Raw genomic sequence first — 25616 nt, forward strand, 5'->3', positions numbered from 1 at the left:
ATTTGTGATTGATCCTTTAATGAAAGATGTCTGTAGGAGCTTGCCCAACAGTGCAAGTTCCCTAACACCTTCCATGACAACAGAGAGTCATGGAATCATAGTCTTGGTTGGAAGGTGCCTTAAAGATCATCTAGTTCCAAACCCCATGCCACAGGCAGGGAACCTTCCACTAGAAAATGCTGCTCAGACCTCCAGTGAACCTGGCCTTGAACACATCCGGGGATGGGACATCCACAGCCTCCCTGGGCAGCATGTTCCAGTGCCTCACCACCCTCTGAGCAAAGAACTTCTTCCTCACATCTAATGTAAATATCAGATCTTTTCGTTCAAAACTGTTACCCCTTGTCTTACCACTACCTGCCCATGTCAAAAGTCATTCTCCCACCTTTTCTATAAGCCCCCTTTAACAGCATCCACAGGTAAGTATATTTTTGCCCCAGAATTAGGAATGTTCCCTCTTTTCATACAAACTGCCCACTTTAGTCTGAATTTAGCTCACATTAGTTCTACATAAAGAACCACAGAGTTTCCAAGAAAGCTGTCATGGCTACAGGAGTCACCTCCCACAAACAAACTGCTGCTGCAGGCATTGCTGCACGGTGTGCTCACACCCACCATGCTGGCATGGGGCAGAAAGCAGGGAGTGGGTCATCCCTGTACCCTGTCTAGTTCTGACACTGTCCTCTGGGTCTAGGCCTGTGCTTAGTGCCTGCAGAAGGTGAGCATGGGGCTGGGTGGTCTCTTGGTGATGCTATCAGATTGTGAGGGCTGGCCAAAGGGGTGCAGTCCTGCTGCTGACTTTACACAGAGCTGAAGGCTCTTGCTACAGAGAGAGCCTGAGATACTTGGGACACTGCTGGTGGGGAGGGAGGAATCTCAGAAGGGCACCTGCCCTTGTCCTAATCCAGCCAAAGGGGTCCCATTTTTCTGAACTATCCTCCCACAATACTGTGATCTTTTCTCTCTGGGGTTGAATTTTATTCTTTCTTTGGAATAATCCCTTCTTCCCAAGGGGAAATTATCTGCCTGTTTTTATTGCAGGGAGAGCCAGAGCCTTCCCAGGTGTCTGGATCTAAAAGGAAAGATCAAAACACAGAATTGAGGTGAAAAAAGGTAGACTTTTGAAAAATCTATGACAAGAAAATGAGAAGAGTGAAGCAGAACAGGGAGCTCACCAAGACACAAGAGTTTCCAGTGGAATAGTCAAGCAAGAAGGGTAGAACAAAGGTAGAGAATAGCACAGCTCAGCTGTAGAACAGTAATTATTTCTGCTACAAGTTTTACCAATCAGTAATGAGTCAACCCCCTCAAACAGCTGGACACATTTATCCATCCAAGGCTGGAAACAGAGGCAGGCATAAAATCTTTGGCTCAGGAAATTTCCACCGAGCGGACTGGAAACTCCAGGGCTGCATGTCAGGGAAGGGATTGTTTGCTTTATCCAGTACTGTTATCACTTTCATCACTTTATCCAGTGCTTTCATAGCTGTGAACCAGCTTCTCCCCAACAAAGCTTGCACGTGGGGTGAGCAGCTCCTCTCTGCTCACGTGCACAGCTCACAGGGTTCCTCAGCACAGGTTCACAAGCATACACAGGAGATGATTTGCATTACTTCTTCATCTGGACTTGTCCTCATGTTACCAATGCACTGGGCCATTATCTTCTAAAACCAGCAATACCTCATGCTCTGGAATGGCTGAGGAGAAAAGAAACAAAAAATAAAATCTGAGTTGGAACTCTTCCCTATGATTGGTTTTCTTCTCTTACTCAGTTGCAAAAGATACCAAAGAAATCAGATGGTGTAACTACCCGGCATCCTTGACAGGAGCCATGCAGAGACAAAATACACACTACAACTCAAATATGCTTTCCCACACCTTTCAGTATTCTTGGAATGAGCAGGTACTAAATTTGACTTGCAAAGACATAGTTAAATCAGAGCCAGGGGCAAAAGATGTAGGCAGGTATCTGGTTGCCTGCGAGAAAGAAAGCCCAACAACCCAAACCTCTCAGAACAATAAAAAGAGGGCCAAGAAGCTACTCTTGGTACAAAAAATGCAATAATAAATTTTCAATAAACCTTGAACTAAGGATTTATTTTCAATAAATCTTGAACTACGTTGAGAAAAGCCTAGAGTTGTAGCCTGTGTGCTGGGTATCTATGCTTCTGGAAAACAAGAATCTTCTTTCCTAGAGCATCCTCTTGCTGCAATTTTCCCTGTGTCCTGTAGAGTGCAGAGTGGTGTTTTGAAATTGAGGATCTATTAGTCTGAAAAAGGGATAAAGTCTAAGCCTGCTTGAAATTCTCTTTAGTAAAAGCAAGGCAGGCAGGCTGCTCTGAGTTATGAAGGTGGCCTTTTAAAAATGGAAATAAACAGACAGAGAGAAGAGATGACTTTAATGAACAACTACCCGTGTCTTTTTGGGTCTCAGATTCCATTAGCAAATGGAGACTGAAAAACCAGAGCAGTTCTGTCAGCAACAACCAGCCACCCCCTCTGCACCTGAGCATTTCCCAAACACACGTGCTTTCACTGCAGAGAAAGCCTGAAATAACAAGGGACATCCACCTGCAGTTCCCAGCTTAGCAACAGCCTCATTACGGCCATGAAAGCCTTTGAGTGAATCAGCCTCAGCTGAAGGGGCTCAGGACTCAGGTCCAGGTGCCTGACTGGACCCATCTCCAGTTTTGCTTTTGCTGTGCATTCCAGGGGTCTCCAGACATCCCAAACACCTCAGTGTGGGGGAGTTGATGTTTGATGTGAAGAACTAAATACCATCTCCTTCTCTAGTGTCTTGAACAGCACCACAACACCTGCCAGAGTGCTTTAACTCATGTGATATGAACTGCAACAATTTAAGAGACAGATAAAGTGCCCCTGGGTGTCCTAGAAGGGTAATCCTCAGACATATGGTGGGGTAGTGGCTGAGGCACCTATCACTTTCCTGTGCCACTGTTTGTGGGCACTGGAACAGGCTGCCCAGGAAATGGTCATGGTGCCACGCCCATCGAAGTTCAAGAGGCATTTGGGTAACACTCTCAAGCATGTGGTGTTATTTTTGGGGTGGCCTTGTGCAGGGACAGGAGTTGGACTTCCATGATCATTGTGGATCCCTTCCAGCTCAAGATGGTCTATGATTCTGTGATTCTGTATGATTCCTATCACTGCAGTACTGCTCAAGAGGCCATGCAGGGCACAGATGTAACCACAGGAGCCTGAGAACAAGGATAGTGTTAGACTGTGGTAGGCTGCAACAATATGAAACCCTTTTTGCCATTAGAGAACAAGCTGACATTTTTCATTTTGTACCAGTACTGCCCTGTTTCCAGAAAAAGCTTCTCTCAACTCATGGCATCCTTACTACATCCTTTGCTGCTATGAACAAATGAGAAAAGGAAAACCTGAAGGAGGGATCTGGGATTAGACTGTTTAAACCATCTGAGCAGTTCACAAGACATTGCACTGGCAGTGGAATGGTGCCAAATTGCACTAGGATCCTGTATGCCTGTGCTGACTTGTCTTTCATGTTCCCTCACTACCACCTCCAAATCCTGCAGCACAGAGTAGGTAGGAAAATAAAGCCCATAAATCACCAAGGAGGATGGGGAAAAGGGCAGCCTGGATCCTACAGAGCAGCAATTCTATCTTAGGTCTGAAATGTCTACCAATGGAGATGAAGTTAATTCAGACTTGCCAGCTAGCTGCAGGAGGCTCGGGGACCTCTTGCTTCCTCACGGCCATGGCATGCAGAGCTGTACCTGTCACAGATACCAGATGAGACAGATCTTATATTATTCTTATAGCTTTAGGGCAACTGGAGGGAGAAGGAAGTGAGAAAATCAAATCAAACACAGAAAAAGAACACAAACAAAAACTTCCCAAATGTCTTCTACTTGACAGGGACCAAAAGTGACATTTTCTGTGAGTCTGTTCTGGGAGCCGCTGTCAATTATTTATTAACACCTTGGACACAGCAGAGTAGCTGAGCATGTTGAGATCCAGGGTTTCTCTGTGTGAGTATGACTGAAGTTTTTTGCAAATCAGGGCAGGGAGAAGAAGAGGTACTATTTGCCCTTCAGAGCATGCCTTTGCAATTCTGCATGTGGAACATATAGGCAAGTTCCTTTTCCTCCCACCCTCCCTCCTCCATGCAATGACAATCTCTAAAACTCATACCGGACTTATCCTTTTGACTGCCGGAGGGAAAAGCTGCACATCCTGATAGCAGTATCCTCCCCTTCCAGCCAGTCAGACCTCGTGGATGGCATCAACAACTGAATGTCTTTCTGGAACGAGGCAGGGTTGTGCCTGTGCTTTCCAGTGAGTCTTCTCTTAGCTGAGAGCAGACAACACCTCAGTCTTGGTGGATGCTTTCTCTCCTTGCCTTTTAGGTCCTTCAGGGTCAGCTTCCTTTCTAATTTATAGCCTGAAGATCCATCAGCAGTGGGGAATAATGTATCTGAGCTCTGTTAATGGTGTCTGGGCAGGCCTGCCTCTAAACAACTGGTGTAAATAATTGACAGCGCTCAGAATTGCTGCTTCCCATTGGTTCCCACTTACTGGTATAAATAACTTCCACCGGTAAGTCATTGCAAATGACTGGTAAGTCATTAGATGACTTGCACTGTTAAGCCATTTACTTTGGTTTTGTGTTCTTGAGCATCTGACAATGATTGTCATGCGTCTGTAATCTCAATGAGCTCATGATGGCTTCATGATGGCTGCTTTCCATCACAAGTGTTTTGGCCTCCACATTTTCGCCTTAGCAAGAAGGACTTAGTTATTCTTATTGCTTTGATCTCACAACAAAAAGCAGGACAGGTCTACAAAGGGGGTCTTTGGAAGTCCCAGTATCATTGTAAGGCAATTGATCTTTAATTTCCGGCTGCTGAAGTCACCTTAAAAATACTATTCTTTCATTTGTTTGAGGAAATGCTGTCCCCTAATGTAGCGTTGCTTGTTGAAAATGTTATAGCGTCAGCTTTATAAACTATCTTACATATTTTTGCTGCTGAAGAGTGCACACTGGACTCTGGTCAATGTTCTCATTGTTCTTCTGGTCAAAGTTCCCTGTCTATGTTCCCTTTGCTGTCACAGGAGAGATATGAGTTCTGTCAGGAAGACAATTTATCTTCCTCTACTTTACAAACACCTTAAGTTGGGTGAAATGCCAAGGAGAGCTCACCTTTCTATTCACTGAACTCAGAGACAGCCTGGGTAGTGTGGTTGCCCTTCATGCTGACTCTTCAATATAGATATTCTGATTCTTTGCCTTTAGGCTGCAAAGATTTCCAAAGCAGCTCCAGTGATTGCAGCAGGACGAAATATAGTGCAGAATATGGGTCTCAGTATGCAAACAGCTTTTGAAAATAGTGCTTGTTTTCTGTGGTCTTTTCTTATGTTTGAAAATACTGCTTAAAATGCACTTAAAAACAAAAGAGAAAATGTCATACAATCCTAAAGAAATGAGATTTCATGTAAAGCTGACATAAAAGGGTAGATTTACAAATGCAGCAGCATTAAATCACTTCTAGAATTAATATTGGGCTTTTAATCTGAGAAGTCTCTGCTTGGAGACATCCACATCATCATAGGAAGGAAAGGTGATACCATGCTGTGAGGTCAGAGAACTTCATCTGAAAAAATGAATTGTAATTTTGATCAATTCCTACAAATCTTTCACAGTTGAAATGGATTTGGAACCAAGGGACATCTTAATTGATGATTCCCCAAGATGTTGGGATGGGCGGTGAACATCTAGGTAGTTTTTAGAACCCATAAATTATCAAGACAGTGATATATCAGCAACTGAATGAATAATGTAGAGATCAACATGGCTTATTTAAATTTAGCTTAACCTTTTCTTCCATGGGAGAGTGAAAGAAGAATAATTGCCTCAATTAAATTTTAATCTTGGATATGTTGATCTGTAACTGGGCTTGCTACAGCCTAGGTTTCTCTTTCCCATATAGATGAGGCAAGGCATCTAAACTTGAAGTCTCCATACTAATATTGACTATAATATGCCCAGAAATTTTGCAAGGTAGACATTTATGTGTAGCCGTACACATATCAGGTAACCCAAGGGTATTAGTTTTGTGTTCCTATTTTCCAAAGCATCATGTGCATAGAATGGAGATTATAGTGTATTTTCAATACAGCACATCAACAACACCCTCAAAAAAGAAAAAAAAAAAAAGGAGGAAGACCTTTTATCTGAAAATTATTTTCATTCAGGTCTCTGCTATACATAGATTACTTTACTTGAATTAAAACAGAAATTAATATAAAAAATGCAAATGTTGCAACTGGCTGGAATTAAGGTATATTTCCTGAGGTTGCTTGAATTGACAAGAAGCAGATTCCTTTGTGGTCAGCAGAGCTGTCTGTGAGCATTACAATTCCTTGCTCATTATTTCGTCCAAGTGTAAAACTGAAAACAGACCTCACGGTTTGCATATTGTTATTAGCTATTTTTTTATTTTTTAAAGCTGGGTAGCCCATATCTGTGGAACAACTCGGGGACTGAAAGCTTTTGTGCTGTGGCTGATGCTGCATACTCAGTGTTGCCAGCAGTGAGGCCCCTGAGCAAGAAATACATTTGGGCTGGGAGAGGCTCTGCTGTGCCTTATCCTATTCTACTGTATTAGCAGAACAAAAGGCAAGTCTTTTACTGAAGCTGTAGAGGAATAAAAGCTAGAAAATATATGCATGAGATCTATCCAAGAGTTTAGGACTCAACTGGCAATTAAAAGATAAATTCTAAGATGATGGAGCTGGAGATTGGTAGCAAATCACTTGGTTGTGCTGTGTGCTGGTTGAGCCAGGAGAAAAGAGAAATAGGTTTGAAAAGAGGTGGGTGACTACAAATTCTTCAGAGTATCAAAGGAGTTGTTTTGCTGATCATTTCATAAACAGGAGAATTGAAGCATGGCTCACCAAAGAATTCTGCATTCGAAACTGCTTGATTGAAAACTTCACATCTGCTTCTGTTTAGGTGTTAGCCTCGGTTTCCAAAGTGAGGATGCCTCTGGGTGCAGGCTTGTTGCCTGGAGAAAGAGTTGCCTGGCAGAAAGCATTTAATGCACAGATTTGGAAGCTGGGGTGCAAGCATGTCACTTCCTAAACACCAAACCAAAGTAGCATCTCAATTATTTTTGTGCAGAACACAAAATCTCACTTAAATATGAAGAGAAATAATAATTTAGTGTTGACAGAAACACTTGGAATGCGTGTCTTCATACACTGTATCAGAACACGGTACTACACCTGTACCTCTAATTGCTCTTCTAACACAGAATCATTTACTCTTTGGGGTCTTATTGCATCAACCAGCCTTTAAGAGTTACGTCCTCCCTTTGAGGAAGCCATAGTTTATTAGCATCAATAGCACAGGGAATGCAAGTCATAGAACAGATAGGTAAAAGTATTTAGACTGGGTAGAGATGACCCTTTATGGTATCACACTTCATTATCTCTGGTCTTGGCTGGGAATGCAAAGATGACCAGAAAGTTGCTTATAAAGGCTTGGCTGAAGACATAACTAGGATAAAAACATAAAGTTTTTTTTCCGTAGACTTCAGCCTTAAATACATGGTCATTCTGTCACCCAAAGAACATTCTCGCACTTTTCAAAGGTGTTGGGTAATTCTGTTCAAAGACAGTTGAAGAAAAAGCACTGTAGGAGAAGGAGGGAAACATGGGAAGGAGGAAAGCAGACCTAAGTGGAAAATATAAATGAAACATTATTATGTAAGGCCAGTAACAGATTTTCACTATAATTAAGATGGATTACTTTAATAATCCTTAAGGGCTTTATTCAGAACTGCATTACAAACCATTTATGTGGGACTTTTGCACTCATTGCCTCTGTGAGGAGATTGCAGGTGTTTAAATAAGAGAAGGCTAAATTCAGAGTTTTTATATTTCTTCAAGCAGCCTCCTTCAGTTTGGAGAGATGAGTGACTGCCTCAGATTTATGTGCTGAGGAGGGTGCCTGAGCCTTGATAGAACTCTTGGAAAGTAATTACCTTCTGCAGATTTTACACCTGAACATATATATAGGGCATGGCAATTTGACTAGGGGGAAAAAAAACCCACAAAAGCTTTTGTGCACAGAAGAGCTGCTGTTTCGATTAATGAACTGCAGACCTAATTTTCTCCCCTCCACAGATGTCACATGTGACTTTAAGATATACTCACTTCCCGTGAAAACACAGAAATGTTGGAAGATACTGTGCTTCAAAAGTGAGACCATGAATATTTGGGAAACCAGAAGGCAATGTTTCCATTTTCACAAGAACATCTTTATGTGAGAATGAGAAAAAATATAAAGAATGCTAAAACTCAGAAGAAATATGTAAGGTTAGGGTATTTCAGTGTAATGTTATAATCTTTTGAACTTTTGTCTTAGTTTTATCTGAGCTCACAAGTATTAAAAAACCCCAAGATTTCTTTGATTTTTTTTTTGTTTTAGTGGGAGATGGTGGGGATATCACCCCCCTCTTCCAAATATTTGAAATCAGAATAGTTTTAGAGCCTAAGGACAAAGATTTCCCTGGTGAATATGTAGACCTTGTGAATGTGAAAGATAACATCTACTTCTCAGCCAGGAAATGCATCCAGGTTATTGTCACAGACAAGCTGCTGTGGGGTTAGTTCCATACTGCTGTGGGCAGTATAGAGCAAACACCTCCTGCAATATCCCCCAACAAGGGATCTGAGGAAATGAGGAGAAAACCCTGTTCTTGGAAAAGATGATGAATGCCAGCTCATTGATCTGGGGCAGCAAAGACCATCTGTGGGACCATCTGTTCTGTAGGGATTGATAAATCCTCAGGCTGGGATTTGGCAGATGCCAAAATGCCCATAATATGGGCTAGAACTAAGCAAAGCAGAACTATGTGGGGAGCCACGACCAACTCCATGCCTTGTGATGGCCAGCCCCAAGGGATTTGGCTGTACTGTTTTCCCAGCAAAGCTCAGGATGGAAACCTAACCACAGATGCAAGAATATCTTCGTTCCTGTTTTCTTTTGGTTTTCTTGTTTCTTAGTAGTAGTTCTAGCATTACAGGTTTCTAGTGAAATCCTTTGTACTTCACTGTCTCAGTTTTTGGAGAGGTTGTATGGGGAGAAGAATCACAGCATTGTTTGTCAATCTTGAGCTTTCTGTTCCTGGAATATTCACTGTTAGGCAACCCAATGAAATCATCATTTAATAGGATCTGACCAAGTCTGACTAAACAGAATTGATCATTCTCATATAGGTGTATTTATTGCTTTTGCTATTTACCAGATCACTTTATTTTCCCTCTAGCTGGCCAGAGCATGCTACAGACGTATTTTGATTCCTAACTACTGAGGTCAGTGAAAGTTAGGAGGCCAAATATTTTTATGGATTTGATCTTAAGCTGTATAGAAAATGTGTCTTCTTAATAATATCCCTTTGTGATGTATTTAATTCTTAAAACATTTACCATATCATTTGGTTAGTTCTGCAGAAGCTCTGTGCCTCATTTTTTTAAGGGTTTGTTGGCGCCCAAGAGTAACAAGCAGCTGCATTGTGTATGCAGTAAACTGACTTACAGGGGGAATGTGCAGTGGATTGAACACTGAATATAACTCCCCTTAAACCTTTTCAGTACCAAATCCAACCCCCCTGCCCCAGCTCACTGCACTGCAGACCCATGGCCACCCCCAACATCTGAGCAGTTGTTGGGAGTCAAAGCCTGCAGGGTTTGTCTTCAGTGGTGGGGGTAGCAGGAGTGAGTAAGAACAGAGGGAGGTTGTGTAACAATTACACTGAATATTATTCAAGCATTTATTAATAGGTGGCTTCCTAATGGTAAACCTCAATCAGCTTGTCTTTCATTAGTTTTTCTGTTCTCCCCTTGATTCCAATTAAACTGTTTTCATCTCTAACATCCTAAGTTTCACAGCCTGATAGCACACTCGTAGAGGAACTACACCATTTGTTTTGAGCTTACCTTCTTCAAGTTTAATTTGAATCTGCTTAATTCTTGCACTAGACTATAGATGCCTTCCTCTGATACATCTATTCAACATCCATGAAAGTGCAGTATAAGAGTTTTTGAGCTGTAGAATTCAACTGATCAGCAGTATCAATAGCTCCTGATGGGCCTTTCCTTCCTGAATTTGCCTACTTCCTTTTTGAATCCATTTACATCTTCACCTCAAAGAGATTCACACACAAATGTGTCTGACTGAGAAAGCTCTTTTTTTCTGTTTGCTCTGAAACCACTGCCTGATTGTTTCCTTGGTTGTCATGTGCTGGGAAATACCAAATACATTTTTTGTTATTTGTCTTTTCTGTGCCACTTGTGATTTTATAGACCTCTGCTCCATTCTCCTTAGTCATCTTTTCCCAGGCTGAAGAGTCACAGATTATTAACTTTGCTTTCTGAAGAAGCTACTTCAAACCACTGAGTATCTGTGCACCTCTACTCTTCCTCTCTGTTTCTTCACTGTGACCCTTTCAAACAGGTGAGTGAAATTGCATGTGGCATCCAGGAGATGAACAGAGAACTAACACATTCACATCATTAAGTTACTGCCTCTAATGTCACAGGGCACAAAACAAGTGTAAGCGGGTTAGGGGTCAAAACCTGATAGCACTGGAGGTGCATTGATTTCACAATGTCACAAAATTTCATATGTATGTATGTTTCTTACATATATGTATGATTTCTTTTTCCTTTTGCATGCCATTTTCATTCTATTTTCTTATTTTAAGATAAAAATATGTATCCTATCCTCTTTTTTTCCTGAACAGTTGAAGTTTTAAATTATGTTTCAATTTACTGTGGCCAAGGAAGTTCAAGAGAACACAAGGAATTTAGATTCTTGGTTCAAAGGCACCTCAGTCTTTGGAAAAGCCAATTCTTGATGATTTGATAAACTGAAAATGGGATCTAATGCAATTCCTTACTAAGACTGAGCTACACCCTAGTCCAATAACAAAGGAAAATTATCACCTACTATTTCCTCTAACATCCTCATGGTCTTCAGATTGTTTTCCAACAGTTGATTATTCAAATTAGACAATCACAATAAATTCTTGATGAGTTGAATCTCTTTTAATTTTTATTTGTGTTGTCTTTAAGGAGAGAAACTCAAATGCATATTCCCTTCAACTTGGAGTGATACCTAAAACTTGGATGCATATTGTGCAATGTCCACAACTTGCTGTTCTCCTCGAGGTCCACAGACTTAAGGCCCCAGTGAGAGGAGTCTGTGATTTACCCAATAAATTATCACGACAAATCTGCAGCCTTATGAATAATGCATAGGAAGGAACAGGGATATCTGTTGCCATTTCTGTGGATGCTACTAATAACCTGTAAAGTCACTCCTCTGGGAATGCTGTTCTGAAAGAGCACGGGGCTAAGGTTGCAGAGCATCTTGCTTGGCATGTAGAATTGCTGTTTATAATGCAGATTGAATTTGCCAGCACACACACAGACACACACAGACACACAGACACACAGACATACACACACACACAAAAAAAAGATGGGAAGAGGCAGCAGATCTCTTATTGCTGAGAAGCGGAAACAGCCTTTGTGCTGGGAGGTGGAAGGAGAAATGATGGTCCTGTAATATGCTTTTTGGCAAATAATCATTTAGGAGACATTTGAGAAATAAGTACAGTATGAAATAGAATGACACTTTTTTACCCTAAAGGGAGTGCCTCTTATTTAGTAATGCTGTTGAATAAAAGATGAATCACACAGAAGTTTTTTGTACTTCTGTATTTTTATTAAGATGTTTAGGGTTTACAGCTTAATAAATTGCCCTAAGAAGAAAAAATAATCTGGAGATGATGTTGTTTTTATCCAGTCTGGATTTATTTAACATATAGCATGCAAAGTCTGTTTTCAGAAAGTGGATTTTAATTTAAAAAGCCTTCTGGCCTGTCAGTTATTCTGTCCCAAACAACCCACGACTGATATACTGCTTTGTGATAAGTTCTTCATCTTCTCCTCTTTTTGGTGAAAATTGGCCCAATTTCAAACCTATGTGGAGCTTGTGTAAGACAAAGAAACAGGTTTTATCATTAGAACTTAGTTAATCTTTGTGCCTATTGAATACAAAATTGAAAGAGGTGGGTACTGCGCAGTCTCTTGGGGGTTCAGCACCCTGATCAAGCTGGATGTGCATGAAACCAATACACAATGAATGGACAAAAATATGTTTCATACAAAAATGGAGATGGTCTTGCGGCTACTCTGCACTTAAAACCACTTTATACTCCCTGTACATTTAAACAAAGGTAAAGGAAAGAAAATGCCCTCAAATCCCCTAAATAGCAAAAGAAAGGTCCTTGGCAAACTTGAGTGTAGACCACAAAGTCAGGAAAATAGAAACGAATTCTCAACAGGCAATGGAAAATTTTGCATCATTTCCAAATCCATGACATGACAAGTGTCTGTCCAGGACAGGCTTTCTTATACTTGGAAAAGAGAAACTATCATTTTGCTTGAAGAAACCCTCAAAACACTAACCTGCCTAAGCGTCCATTTTAACATCTCAGTTACAGAGAGACATTTATGCTGCTCCAGAACAAGTGAGCACAAAATAGGGTTTGATCTTCTACTGCAACCTCTTTTCTAATATCTTCCAGCCTCCCCCCATATTCTTGGCCACCTTGCAAGGCAAGAATCCTAATTGCTTTGCCACAATCTCTCCTTCATAACACTTTCAATTTTTCTTTTCCCCTTTGTGTGCTATTTTGCTTGAGCACTTGACCAAGTTTTATTCTAGCTGTTTGCTGGCAGCACTGTTCAGATATCCTGCATGTGTCTGTGTGTATATGTATGGGATTTGTCAAAACAGGAGCGCTCAAAATGCATTAGCTAGTCCCTTTCCCTTTCCTGTCCCCTGTAAATGCACAGAGATTAGTTAGTATGAAAGGATGTTTCAAGTTGGAAAGGATCTCAGAAAGTCATCCAGTCCAACTTCCTGGTCAGTGCAGGATCTGCTGTAATGTCACAAAGCTTTCTTCTCATGCAGCAAATTTCATTGTGTTGGTTTCTGGGTCTACAGGATGAATTTAAAAAAAAGAGACTCCTGGATGCTTTCTCTGGTCCCCCACGACTGCCAGCCCTGAACTGCTCCAGAACATCTGCAGACTCTGTGCTATTGTACTGCAGAGCTCACAGATGCTGGATATTAAGATTGAACTTTTCAATGTCTCTGAAAGACACCATGAAAAGTAGTACTCACTCAGCCCTTCTGTGGTCAGAAAAAAATTATTATGTGAGAATTTGAACTTTGCCAGAACAAACACAAAGGAACACCTTCAGACAATTCCAGCATCCTGTTGTGTTGTTTCGTAGGGAAGAGAGGAAAATTGCCCAACCTTTGACATCAAGTAGCCTGACAAATCGTAAGAGCATAATTAGCCCAAGTAAAATTGTGGGAGACATTACCTCCTACTGTATGTGGGCAAGTTTGTGATCAGATTAAATCAAAATAATTAGTAGACTCATCCCGATATCCACATCTCTGTCTTTTGTCCAACACCAGCTGCTGAGAATAACTTAATTCTATTTGCAGACTAATCACCAGGATGTTTACTAAGGGAGGGGAGTATTTTTAAATATCTAGAGTGTAAACTTACCAAAGACACTCATAAGTCCAAAACCAGAATCTGCTCACACCCAGGTTGAACAGGCAGGGTCAGATGCATTAAAGGTGTTAGAAGGATTAAATGTGCTAACACAGAGTTTTATTAAGACTGAGAGAGATGAATATTATTAAGCTTGGTGTTTGTACATGTCATTTTGGGAGACAGGATAGTAGAAATGGAAACAAACATTATTAAGAGCAACTTGAAGAACAGTTTCATCTGCATGCATAAATATTTCAGTCCTCGCTCTTCCTCTGGGCAGTCCTTAGAGAAATGCTAGAGAAAAAGTAATAATAAAAAAAGAGCGTTCACTCTGAAGGCATTCAACTGCAAAAATGAATACAAGGTTAGGGAATGTCGGGAGAAATAAGAGTGAAGGGCCAGGCTGTGAACACTATGAAAGCAGAGTAGTGTTTGTGACATTTGTACCAACAAGAACTAGAATCTGGGTCTGCCACGTTAACGCTGAGTTTTTGGAACAGCAAAATGTACATGAGTTTTGTTATTGCTTTGTGGATTTCAATGACTGTAAACTTGCTTGCAATCATACCTGAACCTCTGACTTTAGTGGGTGACTTGGACCAAACCTCTGAGGATGTGAATTTCATAGGTAATTGCCCAGAGGCCTCCTCATTGTGGCTTTTGCCATTGAGAAGCACCAAGCAGCTATTTAAAGTGAATGGAAATGTAACATGGCAAGTTTGTGTTTGGTATCAACACAGGAGAAAAAACACACCAGTGGGATTAGCATTGACTATGTCATGCCATAACACAGCACCCAAATCCACTCTCCCCTCAAGGTACCATCCCATTGCTCTTTCCAGAACTAGTGATGGAGATGTCCTGCAATAGTCTCCTTGATGTGTCCGTTTAAAGTCACTGCATTATAACTGTTTCAAAGCTTGAAAATGAGGGTTGTCTATGCTATAGTGAAATGCAAATCAGCTTTCCCAGGTTTATATCCACAGTACCACTGCTTTTGAAAGTAGCAATAAACTGTTTGCTAAGAAGAACCACCTTCTCTCTTCCCTGTCATGGATGAATATCACTTCAGCGTGATGCCGGTCTATCTGTAGAGTCAAAGCTGGCAGGTAATTCATCATCCTGCACCAAGCTGACTCATTAGAAACCCAGGAAACTAGATATTAACTAGCCCTTTTAATATGTTTCCCTTTATTCTCATTTCACAGTTTCCTGTTCCTCCGTTTTGTCCTCTGTTGCTAAATTGCAATTATCATGGAACTTTGATCTCTTCACCTGTAGATGGCCCACTCATCCATCACCACAGTGATTTTTTTTTTAAACACTAAAAATCCAGGACTTTCTGCAGGTTTAAGAAACATTTAAAGCTAGCTCTTCCCTGTAAAACAACCATGCAGGCAGTATAAAGTGAGGGACAAGGATGCAGGGCTTTACCAACTCAAAACAGTAAAAGATCATTTGTGACTTAAAAACTGGATTTTATTTTAAAAGAAATGTGTGTTTATAATTTTTAAAAAAATTCCATTAGTATTCAAGATTTCATTTTTCATCTCTCTTTCTTTCTGATAAGTAGTAGTGACTTGATGGCCAGAAATGAGGGTTTTACTGAAAATGCCAAAAATCACAAATAACCTCTACCATGGGCTGCTAGAATCTCTAGTTCTAAATTGGAGATGCTACCAAACAATTTCCATCATTTTTTCCTGATTATCTGGAGCACGTGTAATCAATCTAGAGCTTTCAGCTGGATTTACTGAGTGTAAACTGAATAGCTAGACAGCATGAATACCAGATTTCTGTTCTGCATCTCCCAACAGTGTGGTACCTATTACAGATCCAGGGTAGAGCTGATTTGTAAAAATATTATGAGACTGCCTAGATTTTTCTGAATGTGGATCAGATCTGTTAACACTCCCAGAAATAAAAAAGTAGAAATTATCCACAAATTGCTTATGCTTATTTCTATATGGGAAGAATAGAACTTGTCTCAAGTAATGGCTGCTTTTCCCTCAGTATAAGGTTCAACTATTCTATTTCGAGACTACATTCATTTCTCAGAACTCATTTTTACCTGCAGTGAGTTATGTTTGAATCTACATCTTAAGAAAGATTTAGTTTTAAAGAGAAGGGCAACACAGAAAACCAATCATGAATTCTTCTCTCTTCCAAATAATTAAATGTACAGAGGCCACATTTCTATCCTTATGAGAGATTTTTTTTTATTTATTTTTTTTCCTTCATGTTTTATCCTTTTTTACTAAAACTTCATTTTTGCACCAGCAATACCCAATGTACCTCTTTAAAATTTTAATCAAATGTGAGGGCTGATTTTCGTTCGCATTCCACCATCCTAAGGGGCAAAAAGGAGGCATTTCAGAAATTACCATATTTATGACACGTTGCTAATGAGTGTGAGATGCCATCCTCTGTCATTTCTCTTCAGCTTAGGCTCTGCCTTGGCTGTTTCTAAACTATTCCATGGGATTAATCCTGCATTGCCACAGTGCCAGCACCACCAGATCAGAGGATCATAGAAAATGGGCCCATGTATTCCTTCTGTGGCATTCCCTGGTATCTCAGGCATTTGGAAACTCGGAATTTCCAACTGAAAATATTTTGTGCCTCAATATGATATACAGAATGTTCATATTTGGGGAGGAGAGTGGGGAATTCTTACAATAAGAACACAAAATGTTTAATGCTAGTGCATGGGAACCTGTACCCAAAGTTGTGCATTGGTTGCTGATGTGGGAAATAAAGCCCTGCTGCACTTCAGAATATTCACTGGATCTAGAAGGGGATTATCTGACCAGTGCCACATGCAGACAGTTCTTATTGCCAGACAGAAGCCACAGCACTGGTACTGGTAGGGGTTTTCTAAGGCAGCATTACTGGGAGGGAGTACCTTTAAAGTAGCCCTCCAGAGGAGTCTAAGCTTAATAATAAGGGCTCCATGAAGTTCTTAGCATCCTCCCTCCCTTTAAAGCTTCTGAAACTGAAGATTTCATAGAATTTTTAGAGGTAGGGTACCTTTGTGAAGGCTGCAGTGCCACGGCTGCTGACCTCTGTCTACAGACAAGTCATGATTGTGCTGATCTCCCTGTCTTTGGATGCCCCCTCCTGCTTTAATTGTCATTGATACTCCTGTGATTGGACTTTTATTTTTCTTGTTAGTTTCCATCAGGTCCTTTAACCATCTCACTGCACAGTCATAGTTCCAGTGGTAGTACAGAACTGGGGAATAACCACCTGGAGATGGAGCACAAGACTCATCCAGATTTGCTGGTCTTCTCATTACACGGCTGAGTTTGGAGCCAGCCTAGCCCTCCAGAGTCCAGAGTGTTGACACTGCCTTAAGGCCTGGAAAGACATGTACAGGCAGAAGGGGACCTGGAGAGGACTGGTTTGGGTCCAGGAGTTTGCAAACATAGACCAAACCCACTATGCTTCTGTGGTGATGGTGTCTGACAGAATCACTTACCAGAAGGGACAACAAAGAATTCACAACAAAAGTTACACTTTGCTTGTAAATGCAGTTAATAACTATTGGCCTTTTGGAAATGCCAATATATACAAGAATGAGTCAGGGGGATTTGTTTGTTTGCTTGTTTATTTGTTTTAAAGCAGATATTGTAAGGCACCCACCATCAGCCCAACTATTTATGCCATTTTTGCTAAGCTGTACTATCTGCACAATAATACCACTTTGTGCTTCATGACTTTGGGCAGACTCTTGCAGCAAGGGCTGTAATAAGGTGTGAAATAAAGATTTAGTAGCACAGCATTGCAAATGCAGTCTAGCAAAGGAGTTCATTACAGTTCCATTAAGACTGCGGAGTTAACATTAAAAACAGCCAAGAAACACAAAAAAAGTATGGTATTAACATTCTTGGAGCAGTATTAAGTCAGTCACATTGTACAATCAACAAGCTCTGTTCCTTGCTCTGGGCCAGATTGCACAACTTTCAATTTTAGCACAGTTGTCTGATCATAGTCATAGGATCTGAAGGTCCCAGTAACCATCAGCCCACAGGATTAGGAGCTCTGCCGAAGTGAAACAGCCTTTGTTTGCTTTGATGAGCACCATTCACCTTGCACAGTCCCCCAGCGCACAGCACAGCTGGGAGGTGTCAATCAGAAGGAACTTAATCAGGCCAAACATTTCAATTTGTATCAGAAATTTGTTTGAACAGGAAGGAGCTGCTCATGCATCTAAGAGGGCAACCTCTTTGCTCTCATCAGCTCTTGCTACCTTATTCATTTCTATGTGTTTTCAGTCTTGACCTCCAACAGAATTGGAAAGGAAGTGTATTCCAGGAGCCAAGATTTTGCTGCCCAGGAGAACTTAGCTGATTTCTGGTTTTGTCACAGATCCCTCTTTTGTCTTTGGGCAAGTACTTTGACTCCTGCTTTCCACTCTTTCAGGAAAGAGACACAGCTTTTGGGTTGGCTATTGAGGCTTTAGGTTTCCTGCCCAGGAACTGGGTAGATATTATTCCCTTAGTTCTTGATATTAAGGGGCTAGGGGTATCTCTAAGTCCCATGTGGCTATAAGCCATGATCACAAATATTGCCTGTTAAGAGAACTGGCAAGGAAATGTGTGCAATCTTCATTTTCTGAAGTGAAGGCTGCCAGACTGAAGCAATAGAGATTTAATGTATTCAAACATTGCAGTGCTGTGTGTAAGTGGATATGATTTAAGGTAATGCATTTTAACACAGCATTATGCACTTGCCAGAGGGATTTTATGTAAAGTTATAGTCCTGCTTTTAAATGACAGTACATCAAGACACATCTTGAATTAACTTGACTGAAAGCATTTTGTGATAAATAGCTGGTGCAGTGGTACAGGGTAGAACTGACCCAGGCTCTGCAGGGACAACATGTCTGCTGGATTTTGGGAGATTACTCTGGGCTGGTGAAGATGAAGGCTTGAACCATGAGTAATGTTTTGTCTTGAACACTATTTCTCTGTGCACAGGTGCAGAAGAAGGGAGAAAGTATCCACCTTCCCTGCTCCACTGGTGGTGCTTTGAGGTATGCTGGGGTGCAAGCTTGGAGGCTCTGTAAGCAGGGCCAGGAGAAGGCAGCTGCCCTCTGGGGTATCAGTTGTCCCAGAAATGTCATATAAGCAGAATACACACCTCTGGGAAGCTCATCCCAAGTCAGTGCCAAACTTATGTGTTTCAAATGAGCCGTGGCAGATAAATTTGACAGGGAAGCAATTTAGAGGCTGAAGAGTCTCCTGCCTGGCAGTGCTGGCTGCTTGGCTTGAGCTGCCCTAAAGGAGCCCCATTGTAGGGGAAAGTTCCCCTGCAGTGAAGCTCATCCAGAGTGTTCCCTTTAGGTACTCTAAATGGGGAACTCTTTTAGGGGTAGCATCAGGACTGGCATCCTGGTGCCAGCTACAGAAGTCTGGTTTTTGCAGAGAGCATGATAACTGCCAGCAGAACCAAATTAACAATCTTCACAGCTTGCATCCAGATTCAATGGAATATTAATTATGACCAAACGTACAAATGCAAAAAACATCTCCTTTGGAAAAAGAGGTTTATCTAAGGAACATTATGAATTATCAGTTTATCAGCAGCTTGACATAAAACACATAATTATATCAGTGAATCATTTAATAATTAGAACACAAGTTAATTGACTTTATTCACCCACTGAATAAAATCTCCATGAGGCAAACAATGGCACTCACTGGGGTAGAGGTAATTTTAACACAGTTTTTCAATTATTAAAGTAAAAAATATGAACCAAACAATATTACAGTGGTTGACAGGAGTACGTGTGTGTGATTGTTGGGAGGAATAGGAGTTTCAACAAACTCAGGGCAGTAAATTATCAAAATTTAATGATTTCCCCAAGAACTCATGTTCTGAGGAAAACTACCCTGACAAAAGACAGGAAAAGAAAGAAGAGAATAAAATATAGGAATAGAATAGCAATAACAGTATCACTGACTTGTTCTGAGCAAATCTGTGGAGAAATGAATGCCTGGTATTTCTGGGCTTTCCATAGGGACGAAAAGAATTTATTTGTGATCAAAAAAGAGTGAAACAACAAGCAAAATATCCTTATAGCTGTTTTGTAGAGGCTTTTTTTTTTTTTTTTTTTTTTTTTTTAACTACTGCTATTGCAACACATTGTCTGAATGGGGAGTTTGGGCACTGAACTGCTTCTCAAACTGATGGTATTGGAACAATTATTCTGAAATCATGAATGAGTTGTTTCATGCCTCTCAGTATTATCAGATAGCAAGGTTTCTAAAAACTGAATACTCAGATCTTTCCCTTTTAAGTTTTGAATCTTGAAATTGCTTTCATATAGCAGTTGCCAGATAGGTTTTTTTTTTTTTTTTTCATTTGGGCTAGAAGAGCACTTTAAAAACAACAATGAATGTCCCAAATAGTCATGGTACTCCAAGAACTGGGATTAAGGAAGCAAGTAGCACATGTTGCCAACTTGGCAGTAGGTGTAGGGGCTGCAGAGAAAGTGCACCAGGAAAGAGTGTTCCTCCAGCTCCCCTCTGTGTCTAATTCTCTGCTTCCCCATTGCCTTTGGTTTTAACTGAGACTGGGTAATGACACAGCCAGGTAATCTCACCTGAACTAGATATTCAGAAAAGAGTATAAGAGCATATGGTTTATTTGCTTTCCATTGGTTACACACCATTCTGGACAGGCAGCAAACAGGTTTAGATTGATTTGATTTATCTCTCAGTATTTTACATGAGAATGGGATTACTCCCATGTCTATAATCAATGTGTGAAGCAGGAAACCACAGAGAACCCATGTGGACTCGTTGTAGTCCTACAGAGGAGTCTGTCTTTGTGCTGGTGGAAGAATATGGCCAGGCTGCTTATCATGTTCAGCCAAGTGTGAGGTTGTGGGGACTGAACCCAAGCATGAGGATACAGACATGGTGAAACCTCACCACCACCACTTTGGAAAGGTAAGACTTGTATGTCCATCAGTAACCTGGGATTTTGTTGTACCACCTTCGCTAAACCACAGGCAAATCTATTTTACCTCGTCCTTCTACTGTTTATCAATTGTACTACTATCCCAATCCAAACTGGGATTCACTGTGAAAGAAGCCGTACAGACACAGGGTGAGGGATAACACAGTGAGAAAAAGCAGGTGAGAGAAGCACTTGCTTTTGAAATGACCTGCCTGGGATACTCTGTCATGGTGCTCAGACTAGCACACACTTCCATCCTGTTCAAGGTATATTCAGAGACTTAAACAATGTGAAAGCCTTCTCATTGTGAGTGAAGGTAGCAGAATCCATCATTATTAATTGAACTGTTCCTGGAAATCTGCTAATTTTCCTCTGCCTTGTGTAAAGAAATAGAAGGAGTCAGAAGGAAAGAGACTTTAGCAACAGAAGTTATAGAGGCTGGGTTCAATTAGACCATTTCTTGATATTTTAGGTAAGAGAGATAAATGTGAAATGTAGACAGAGTACTAATAATCTAATATTTGCCTGAACATTTAAATCAGAATATTAAAAACTAGGCTGGGTCAATGTGTTTCAGACAATAAGTTTCCTTATAGAATCCTCAGCAGACCCTTTGCAGAGGTGATGGTGCATGTTGAGCTGTAAGAACTGGAAGCCAATGAACCACAGGTGATTGCTGGCTAGGAGCTCTCAAATCACCAATTCCTCAGGTGGAACTTGCATTCTGGGTATCACCTTTAATAGCAATGATGCTATCACCAGTGACAAATTAACAGACAGAATATCTAAATAAGTTGGCATTGGAAGTTATCTTAATTTTGTGATGACACTGAAGATTTAAAGAGCAATTTAAAAGAGAGGGGCTGCTCACTTTTAGATGAGATGGCAGAACAGTGGAGATGCTGCAACAAGTATGTGGAGCTGTGAGTTAAGTTCCCTTGGCTCACTCAAAGAACTGGACCAAATTGTGAATAAACAGGCTAGGGCAGAGTAGTCTAGCTGAAAGGATTGTACTCTGAACGATAAAAGTATGGAAAACCATACTGGGAGAACTGCTCTCTGAAGCTAATTATAGGAATTAATTTAAATGATCCCACAAGCTGTTGCCCTGAAATTATTCACCATACTTAACAGTTTGTTGAGGGAATAAAAATATGGCTTTGGGTAATGTTGAATGAGGAAAGACTGCAAATGTCCTGTAGAACCGAGGTGGAGACCTGTTTTGGAAAAGGAAATAGCAAGCAAGTCAACAAAGTGGGTGCAATGTGCCCTGCCTCATAGGAATAATTTACAGTGTAAATACAGAAAAGAAACGTGAGCCAGGTAGTATTTTAGGGAGGAGAACAGTGGGAGTAGGAGAACAAATCAAACAGTTTCAGGCCATGCAAATAATGCAGATCTCATTCCAGGATATAGACTAGAAAGATTTCTTGCAGCCTGTTTGAGATAATCATTCTCAGGACTCAGTAAAGGCTTTCTGGGGTGCCAGAATGTGAGTCTTATCACTGCATTTCAGGTGGTGCAGATGCTGAGAGCCTAGAAAGGGCAGAAAACTTGAAAGCTGCTGCCAGGAAAGTTGAAAGAAACTGAGTGAGGATGGCCTAGGGAAGAGATAGCCAAAGGCAGGCATCCATCCAGCAGTCTGCTTCAAGGCAGAAGGGAGAAAATTGTTCTCTTCATTCATTGTGAAAAGGAGTAGAGGCAATGGCCTTAAAGTACAGCAAGAGGTGTTATGTGTAGTGTTGTGTTAGACACTAAGAAAAACTTTGTAGCGGGTTAGTAGTTATGCCCTGAAAGCAATTATATGGAAGGATGATGGTTTTTCCTTACTGAGGTCCCAAAGAACTGGGTAAACTCATGTGATCTGATGGGCAGTGGGGAAATATTGGCAGAGTAGGGAGAGAATTTGAAGGTCTGTCATATAAAGAAGCTGTTATTGTCTGTATTCCATGTGCAGAAAATTAAAACCTCCCTGTTTGAGAACTGAATAACGGAACATTCTTTCAGAGAACAGCATCCACATGCTACCAAGCCCTCATTCAGCCATGTGTGGTTTCTCCAGGATGGGGGATGTACCAACTCCTTGTCTATGTGAGAGATAATCAGTGTTTTCCCTAAAGAAATTCTCGTCTGTCATACAGGTTTTGTGTTTAGAGGATGGTAATTAAGTGCTATTCATAAGAAAAAGTCTTTTATCTGGTCACTGCTAGTACTTGCTTCGCACAGGCATTCACCTAGTCTGGCTTGGTCCATGAGCATGATACACTTGTGTATGTAATAATAATCATGACGGTAATGAGAGTAAAATTAATAAAATGAGCAGTTATTTCTTGAGCTATATACATCTATTTACAAATGCATATTGCTCTTTGTAAGAAATATTTGAGAAATTGCCCTTTCTTTTCCTTGTGGAATTCTGAATTAGTTTCCATTTCACAGTGATAAGCATGTCACTTTTAATTTTTTCTGTTTTCAATACTTTTCTCAATTCATTCATATCCTTTTTCTACTTCAGGCTTAAAAATTTTTTTTTCTTTGTTTTCCAAGGTCTTCTTTTTATCCCCGCTATTTCTTATGGAAAATTATCTTGAAAAACATTATGATTAAAAGGAGGCAAAAAAAGCACAAAATGATGGGGAAAGAAAAAAATTTGAACAATACATACAAATTATTTTTCGAGGAAAGGTAAAAACCAGACAGGCTATGGTAAAAAAGATGTTACAAGAGTCAATTAAAAAAACTAATTACTAGGAAAAATATGACTATTTCTATAATTTCTGGATGTGAGTTCTCTTTTATATACTTGGTATTTAGAAGAACCCCAAACACTTTCCTGTGGCACTGGAAAGTGTATTTTTCAAGAGTGGAACTTAGCAGTCTCCAACTGTTTGCTATTCTCCCCTGATTTAAGATCAGAAGAAGATAACACCAACTTGCAAATGCAAGACTACATAGGAAGCAAACTAAAATGTTATCTGGTGATACAACACCACCCGATCTGCAAAAATACCAAAACCAGAGGTCTCCTCTCTCACAATTTTAAGTAATTAAAACCCACTTTCACTTTCCATCCCTCAAAACTCCTTGCTCCAAACCTATAACCTATTATTACTCCCCAGACTTAAAATTTTGCAGGTGCTTCTGTGCTTTCTTGAAGTCATAATGAGCATTTGATATCTAGGACTATTTCTGCAGTTAATAACAATAACTATGTGATATGCTATAAGAACTTTCATATCCATCTTACTTGGGTAGAAGACAAAGCAAGCTCAGGGGAAGGAAATCATAATGTAGTAATATCTTGGGTAGTGGCAGAGAAAGAAGTGAAAAATACCAGCACAGCTAATGCCTCTTTGTGCAATTATTCCCACTTTCATAAGTTTGCCCCAGTGTGAAAGTTTTCTGCTTTAAAATGGGCTGGCAAAGATAATCCATTAATTCAACAGCACTGGAAAGTTAACATTTTTTCCCTTCATTAGCAAGTTCAAAATTGCATTTTATTTCCATTTTGATGAGATTTTTATGAGTTAGAAGAGAGGAAGTTGAACCCCAGGAGCTTAATGGACCTAGAAAGATCGCAGATACAGGATTGAATTCAATGAACTATGAGGAGTTTAGTAAATTAATTAAATTTAAGAAAATAATGACTTTTTTTGTCTGCTGGATTAAAAATGCTAAAATGCAATGAAAAGTTAATTTAATGCTAAAACTTTTTCCCCTAAATTTATTTTGCATTGATATTAAATAACTTCTTCAAAGCTTAAAATGCAGAGAAGAAAGAGGGGAGAAGACTTCTAGAAAATGAATTATTACATTATTTTCTGATTCCCTATTGTAATCACTTCAATCTGAGGGCTGACCTTCGGAGCTATGAATAGCATTCTCTGTGGTGTTGGCAGCATTTCCCAAACCCACATTTTCCCTACAGCTCTTTTTTACTTGGTCTTGTTGCAGGAGCAGCTCAACTGTTGAGAAGTGGCTGTGTTCTCACAGAACATTCATAGCCCAAAAGCTTTTTCACATGTGTGTGTGATGCAAAGCCCTGAAGAAGGTCACAGAGCTACAAGACCTTCTAGGGTCAGAAACTGTGGTTTCCTTTTCCAAGTGAAAAGGTGGAAGGGTTTAAATTTGCCTGTTAAGCTCTGTGTATCCCACTGCAGACTGGCGTGTAACATCTGGTGCAAGTTTCTTCTCTGGTTGGTTCCACCCAGAGTCAGCCCGTTGCAGCATTTCTTACACCATATTGCAGAAAAATGGAAAAATCCAATCTTGAGGGCTGCCTTCCTGCATTTTTTGGAGATAAAAACAAAAAGAAAGCAGCTCCCCCAAATAAACATTAAACTGTTGAATGAAGCTTATTGCCTATACTCCTAGTCCAAAGCAAATGTGTGAACCAAACAAATCAGTGGACATATAGGATCAACACCTACTTTAATTCTCAGAAACTCAGTATTTTCTTTCTGTTTTCCCTTTTCACACACAATGTTAGAACTACCGAGCCAGCTTTTCCCATGTCAGCTGCCTGAGCTGTAATAAAGCAAGGAACACAGATAATTCCAGCAATTGGTGGGTGGTGTATTAGTGGCACTGTGGAAACAGGTGCGAGAAACCTGACAGAAAGAAAAGTAAAAAACATAATTTTGAAAAAGCAGTATTAAATCCCTTTCCCTTCCTGCTTTTCTTCCTCAAGGGAATCCTGTTGCAATGAGTGACATTTCAGAAGTCTATCATTATTGATGATATGACAGATTCAGATGCAGTCATTGGAGGAATATGAATTTATTCTGCATTCAAAAACAATGCATAAATTTTCTCTAAAATGGCTTTGTCCTGTGATTAATGACCTGCCACTCAACAGCAGCTAACCAATCTCCAAGGCATGGCATCCAACAGAAAATTAATCTGTTGCTGAGAACGGGTGTGACCAAAACCAGAGAAGAAATCCCCTAAAACCTATCAGCAGAGTTATGAGTTGAAATCAATGGTATGTTCAACTCTTATTGACAGTGT

The 25616-nt window shown here is 40.3% G+C and overlaps 1 long non-coding RNA gene across 2 annotated transcripts; it reads right to left on the bottom strand.

Moving 5' to 3' along the window:
- Positions 1-671: 671 nt before the first annotated feature.
- LOC136292999 (uncharacterized) lies at positions 672-4475 on the bottom strand. 2 transcript variants are annotated; one of them, XR_010722039.1, is made up of 3 exons: positions 4180-4475; positions 3698-3761; positions 672-1697 (listed from the first exon to the last, which is right to left on the bottom strand). It is a non-coding gene; the product is annotated as an uncharacterized lncRNA (long non-coding RNA). The 2 variants fall into 2 exon arrangements; XR_010722038.1 differs by lacking the exon at positions 672-1697 and adding an exon at positions 2777-3218.
- Between the last annotated feature and the right edge of the window lie 21141 nt (positions 4476-25616).

This window comes from Chamaea fasciata, unplaced genomic scaffold, assembly GCF_029207755.1.
Source record: "Chamaea fasciata isolate MVZ Bird 193981 ecotype frontalis unplaced genomic scaffold, bChaFas1.0.hap1 SCAF_8, whole genome shotgun sequence".
NCBI lineage: Eukaryota > Metazoa > Chordata > Aves > Passeriformes > Sylviidae > Chamaea > Chamaea fasciata.